The sequence below is a fragment of the Pongo pygmaeus genome, chromosome 5 (genome assembly GCF_028885625.2).
Source record: "Pongo pygmaeus isolate AG05252 chromosome 5, NHGRI_mPonPyg2-v2.0_pri, whole genome shotgun sequence".
Taxonomy (NCBI): Eukaryota; Metazoa; Chordata; class Mammalia; order Primates; family Hominidae; genus Pongo; species Pongo pygmaeus.
The window spans coordinates 118,866,112-118,873,176 of record NC_072378.2 but is presented as its reverse complement, the minus strand read 5'-3'; the positions used below and the strand labels follow the sequence as shown (position 1 = coordinate 118,873,176).

The 7,065-nt window shown below is 44.2% G+C and overlaps 1 pseudogene; it reads right to left on the bottom strand.

The window, feature by feature from the left end:
• Positions 1–980: 980 nt before the first annotated feature.
• LOC129039372 (selenoprotein K-like) lies at positions 981–1,261 on the bottom strand (annotated as a pseudogene).
• Positions 1,262–7,065: the final 5,804 nt, after the last annotated feature.

The window sequence follows — 7,065 nt, the reverse complement described above, 5'->3', positions numbered from 1 at the left end:
TTGTCAGCAGAAATGAGCCATCTGGTTGCTGCCCTGAGATCCCATGTTACGCAAATGTCACTGCTTTTCACATTCACAACAGACCGTTTCCTTACCAGCCAGGAGAAGCCAATTTTATTTGTCAAATAACAAGAGCAAAGTGCATTTTTGCAAGTCAGTCGTCTTGTCTATAATCAATTCAACTTCCTAAATATTAAATATTCAGTAATCTGGCTGTAGATTTCTGGATCATTTAAACAAACGAATAATGCTTGGTAAAGCTCAGAAATTGTAAATTTGATAAAGCTCAGAATTGTCATTCATACTGTGAATCCAGCAGACTGAGGAATAACAAAAGGGAGTTTGCCAACCCTCTTAAAGATGCATTTGGACCCTGAAGTCCAAGGCAACTGTTGGCCTTGTGTGGCTTCCCCACATCCCAGCTCAGGTGTGTTCACCCACAGATTGTTTAGTCTGCAACTGAAGAGCTGAACATGATCTCAAGCTTGGTTAATTCTGCTGCAGATTATTTTGTTTTTAATTTAAAAAAATACGATGTCACTTAGTTATAAATGAGAACAAATTAACAATGAACAATATTCCAAAAGTTGAAAAAGGTAGCACGGACGCTAACAGTACTGAATACATAGCCTTTCATCATCTTCAGATTCAGAGTTTTTTGTAACTTAATTATATAAAGATAAGGAGTCAGTTTTGCAACCTAAAAATATTTACTTATTAGAACTATATGAATACTTCAGTAAACTATATAAAAAAAGATAATGAGACAGACGTGCATTTATAGAACTGCATGCCAGTCAGCCAGTTCCCTGCAAAGGGAATTCCCAGCGTGATCTCATTAATCTGTGAAGACCCAGAGCAATCCTTGTTTAGACGTATGCATTCATCTACTTGTCCAGCGTGGTCAGCCCTCCGCTTCTTGGTGGTTTCTCTCTACTGTGAATATGCATGTCCAGTTGTCTGCTTCTTAGGGTAGATATTTACCTTCCTCATCCACCAGCCTTTGGGGGAGGACTGGGGACATGCAGATGATTGATTTGACCTGTTTCTCCCAGAGGGTTTCCTGGTGGCCGTCTTCCATTATCATATCTGGAATCAAATGTGTTTCCGTAGCCTCTTTTTTTCACATGTTGCTGAAGCAGAGTTTTGAAAAACAAAATCACAAACTTGGCTGTTCTTCAGAAGAAATCTGTTATCAAAGATAATCTCCAGGGAGATGGACTCTGCTGTCCAACACTTGTCCATTTAAGATGTAAGCCATCCTGCCCCGCTTCCCCACTTCGGAGTAACTTGCAGATTAATTTAACTGGACTAATGCCAGTTCTCAGTTTGAGCCTAAGGTGATTTGAACTTGTGTTTTGAATTGGGGAACAGCACTGCATGATGGCTTTTCAGTTCTAGAAGAGAAGAAGAAATCTTTTATTTATTTTTATTTTATTTTATTTTTTTTGAGACAGAGTCTCGCTCCGTCGCCCAGGCTGGAGTGCAGTGGCGCGATCTCTGCTCACTACAACCTGTGCTTCCCGGGTTCAAGCATTTCTCCTGTCTCAGCTTCCCAAGTTACGGGCGCATCCCACCTCGTCTGACTATTTTTGTATTTTTAGTAGAGACGGAGTTTCACCGTGTTGGCCAGGCTGGTTTCAAACACCTGATCTCAGGTGATCCACCTATCTCGGCCTCCCAAAGTGCTGGAATTACAGGCATGAGAGACACCATGCCTGGCTGGAAATCTTTATTTTAAACTTTTTTTTTTTTTTTTTTGAAGAAGATGGGGAAAGAATTTTATTTTCCCAGGATTTAGACACATAATAAATAATAAATACTTAGATACATAATAAATAAATTCCTCTTCCCTTATGAACAGAGAAATGGAATTTTTGTATGATCATAGTTGGCAGCAATCCATTATTCCAAGTCTCTGCTCTTATCAAGAAATGATTTGTACAAATTAACACATGTAGATGTTCTTCACAGCAGTAAAACTTGTTCCTTATATAATTCTATTTCCTTGTTTCTTGTAGATGTCAGCATTTTTCAAATTAGCAATGAAAGCACAGCCTCCCCTCTGTTCTTACTAGTTTTCTTTTTTTTTTTTTTTATTTATGAAGTATTTATTGATGATTCTTGGGTGTTTCTCGGAGAGGGGGATATGGCAGGGTCATAGGATAATAGTGGAGAGAAGGTCAGCAGATAAACACATGAACAAAGGTCTCTGGTTTTCCTAGGCAGAGGTCCCTGCGGCCTTCTGCAGTGTTTGTGCCCCTGAGTACTTGAGATTAGGGAGTGGTGATGACTCTTAAAGAGCATGCTGCCTTCAAGCATCTGTTTAACAAAGCACATCTTGCACCGCCCTTAATCCATTTAACCCTGAGTTGACACAGCACATGTTTCAGAGAGCAGGGGGCTGGGGGAAAGGCCATAGATCAACAGCATCCCAAGGCAGAAGAATTTCTCCTAGTCAGAACAAAATGGAGTCTCCTATGCCCACCTCTTTCTACACAGACACAGCAACAATCTGATCTCTCCTTCCTTTCCCCACACTTCCCTCCCTTCTTTTCAACAAAACCGCCATCGTCCTCATGGCCCGCTCCCGATGGTCGCTGTCTCTTCGGAGCTGTTGGGTACACCTCCCAGACGGGGCGGCCGGGCAGAGGCGCTCCTCACCTCCCAGACAGGGCGGCCGGGCAGAGGCGCTCCTCACTTCCCAGATGGGGTGGCCGGGCAGAGGCGCTCCTCACTTCCCAGACAGGGCGGCCGGGCAGAGGCGCTCCTCACATCCCAGACTATGGGCGGCTGGGCAGAGACGCTCCTCACTTCCTCCCAGATGGGGTGGCAGCCAGGCAGAGGCACTCCTCACCTCCCAGACAGGGTGGCCGGGCAGAGGGGCTCCTTACATCCCAGACGATGGGCGGCCAGGCAGAGACGCTCCTCACTTCCTAGACGGGGTGGCGGTGGGGCAGAGGCTGTAATCTTAGCACTTTAGGAGGCCAAGGCAGGCGGTTGGGAGGTGGAGGTTGTAGCGAGCTGAGATCACGCCACTGCACTCCAGCCTGAGCAACATTGAGCATTGAGTGAGCGAGACTCCGTCTGCAATCCCAGCACCTCGGGAGGCCGAGGCGGGCAGATCACTGGAGGCCAGGAGCTGGAGGCCAGGAGCTGGAGACCAGCCCGGTCAACAGGGCAAAACCCCGTCTCCACCAAAAACACAAAAACCAGTCAGGCGTGGCGGCGTGCACCTGCAATCCCAGGCACTCGGCAGGCCGAGGCAGGAGAATCACAGGAGCCCGAGGCAGGGAGGTTGCAGCGAGCTGAGATCACGGCAGTACAGTCCAGCTTCGGCAACAGAGGGAGACCGAAAAAAGAAGGAGAGGGAGACGGAAGAAAGGGGAGAGTGAGAGGGAGAGGGAGAGGGAGAGGAAGAGGCTCTCCTGTGTTCTTTTACAACACTTTCCAGGGCCAACATTTTAAACTGTTTTATATGCATTTGGGAGAAAAAATAAGATGAGGAAGACTTGTATCACAGATACCAGTTCCTTGGGCAATTCCTGGAGACCAGCGGTCTGCAAACTATGGTTCACAGGGCCAAATCAAGCTCAGGGCCTGTTTTTGTACTGTCTGCAAGTTAGTAATAGTTTTTGTACTTTTTAAAGTTTGTGAAGAAGAAAAAACAACAAAGAATAATATGAGATAGAGATGTCATGTGACCTGTAAAGCCTAAAATATTTACAATCTGCCCCTGGGCAGTTTGCCAACCCTGGGCTATAGACTCGTGTCTGCACTCTCTGGAGAAAGGTGATGAATGCAGCAGGTGAAATCAATGCAAGGTCAGGGATGGAGAAAAAGAATATTCTTCCACTTCTGTGAGGATCATAGCATGACTCTGGCAGAGTTAAGATTCTAGAAAAAAACAATACTTGGGATAGAAGGTTTTTGGTGCCTGGGAAGACCATGCTTTGGGCAGAGACATCAGCCTCCCCAGGACACCAGTGGTGGTTATGGAGGCGTGGGGTGGCCTTCCTGTGACTTCATGAGCAGCCAGCATCACAGTGAGAGTCAGAATTCCTTTCCACAGAGAAACAACCTCCAGGGACTTGCAAACGTAATTTGTGTACTGGGGAAGGGGCTGAACCCTTTCCCAAAGAAGTGGGTTAAAATCCAGTGAAACTTTAGCAATTAATGGTGTAGAAAGAAAAAAAGTGGCAGCGTCCCCTTGCCCAATCTTTTTCTATGATGTCACTTTCAGAGAACACAGACCAAAAATCAAAAGCAAATTAGGCTGGGTGCAGTGGCTCACACCTGTAATCCCAGCACTTTGGGAGACTGAGGTGGGAGGATCACTTGAGGTCAGGATTTGTAGACTAGCCTGGCCAATATGGCAAAACCCCCATCTCTATTAAAAACACAAAAATTAGCCAGATGTGGTGGTGCACACATGTCATCCCAGCTGTTCAGGAGGCTGAAGCAGAAGAATCGGTTGAATGCAGGAGGCAGAGATTGTAGTGAGCCGAGATCACGCCACTGCACTCCAGCCTGGGTGACAGAGAGAGACTCCATCTCAAAAAAAAAAAAAAATGAATAAAATAAAATAAAAAAAGGCAAATTAATTTGAGTCTTTACCTGTATCTCTCCAGTGACATTCAAATGGAAATATGGTTTATAATCTCCAGTCCCTCTTCCTCCAGGCTCCCACTCTCTCATGCCCTGTGGCTTCCTCAGGATCCACCCCCACCCACCATTCCTGTTTCCTTTCCCTGCCTTTTCTGACACAGACCTTCCACGATGAACCTGATCTGAAAGATGATGGTGAGTTAAGATCAGGATGGGGGTGAAGTGGCACAGAATGCTGAGCAAGAAGCACCAGAATTTTCCTCTGGGGTCATGGGAAGGGAAAGCTGGGAATCCGTGTGCATTCATCATTGTCCTGATGTGTTGTTCATAGAAATCTAGTCATTCCCCACCCCGAGGCTAGAGAGGCCAAGGGAAACTTTAGCTATACCAAATTGTGAAATTGAAATTTGTATTTAGTTCCCTAGCTTCCCTTTTTTGCAAATTTTCCCACCATTCAATGACTTATACATTTTAAAAACACTTATGGAATGCCTTCTATGTGCTCGTAGTTCAGAAAGGAAGAAATATTCTAGAGAGCTAGACAGACAAGTAAACAGATAATTACATGAGTATAATAAACACTATAATACAGTTGTAAGAGTATAATATAAAACAATGATTATTTTGTACTTCCCCCTTCCCAGAATTTAGTGGCCTAAACAAGAAAGCAGTTTGTTTCTCTTTTATATAACGGTTCAAGTGTAAGTAGCCAAGGGATGCTATGGTGGTTCCATGGTGATGGGGATCCAGGTTCCTTCTGTCTTGTTGCCCATTCATCCCTTAGGGTGTTCTGCACAAATAACTCACCACCACATCTGCTGGGTGTGTATCCCAACTAGCAAGGGAGGGGGGGAGAGAGAAAGGTACTTCCTTTAAGGAAGTAGCCTGGAACTTAGATTCTGCTCATAGAATTTATCATTTAATCACATCTAGCTGCCAGGGAGGCTGGGAAATATGGTCTTTAGCTGGATAGCCGTGTGCCACCAAAAGCTTATGTTTTGTATTTACTAAATGAAGAAGGGGAGGATGGATTTTGGGAATAACGCATAGTCTCTGCTACAAATTACAGCTAATTCAATATTCCCCAAGATTATGTTGGCCAAAAAATAATTTGTTCTCAGTAGGAATGGCTTTTAACCCTGCAGTTTCCCCTACATCCCAGAACGTGACCACCAGATGTAGCCAAAATCTGGAAAAGCTACAAAACACTCAAAGGGGAAGTAAAAGACAGATCCTTCTGGTACAGGCAGTGTAAGGCTTTTGCTAAACAATTCAAGGATCTAAGCTAAGGAATCTGGGTGGCAAACAGCATTTGGCTCTCCTCCTAACACATGTGTTCCACCTATTCATGACGAAAAAGGAGAGAGTACCTAGAACTACTCAAAGTTTGAGATTTATCAGCATGTAGCATCTGCTCCCATCTATTTCCATCCAGGTTCTGCACACCAACTTTAGTGGTTCCTCACAGTCCCCACAAAATTGCTCTTCATCTTACACTTCACAGTCAACCTCAACAATGCTCCAACAACTTGGTAGAAGAAGTACCAAAACTTCCACAAGATTGAATGCCTAGAGTAGTAGAAAGGGTATGAACAAGAGGGGTGTTTGCAAAGCTTACCTTCCTGTTAAGAAGGATGCACGCTAGATGGGTCAGATGCTGCCATTTTGATACAGACTTTGAGGTAGCTATTTTGACCAGACTAAAACCAAACCATTGACTTTTTATTTTCCCAAATAAAAACTGCTTTAATATTTTTATCTGATAACAAAACTAACAAATACCCACTTTGAAAGAAACTGACAGTGCCAGAAATTTTGCACAGGTGCCTAAATAAAAGCCATCCAATACAAAATACTTGATGGGTATTTTCTCCCCCAGAATTTGTTCATTGCATAGGCATAAAAATTGCTGGTTGGATTTTCTGGGAAACAGATTCTGAGACAGAGTTTGCTGTATAGCATCTCGTTGAAGAATTGTCCTTGGGAAAGAAGAGAGATAAAACAAAATTGGATGGAGTGAGAACTCCAGCTACATCATAGGCCTGACAACAGACTTAGCCATCCCCACAAGGATTCTACAGTGTAAATGGCGCATCAGAGTTGTTCTGTGTTGGGCTGAAGTGGCCTGGCCTTATACTACTACCTCCATCAGGATGTGCCCGCCCTATCTGCTCAGGAGAGGTGACTTTGCAGCTGAGGCAGTCCCTGAAGGGACAGCTGGGGCAAAATGTCCTTCTTTGAAGGGAGATCTGGGTATGTTTCATCTACCCTACCCTCCATGCATGCACACATACACATACACACGCCATATATATAGCTTTAAACAAAAATATGATCATATTATCTATGCTCTTATGACACTGACATTTTTTGCTTAGCGACATAGTGTAAACATTTCCCCATGACCCAAAATATACATCCCATTAATTTTTAATTACTGCAGATATTCTATTGAGT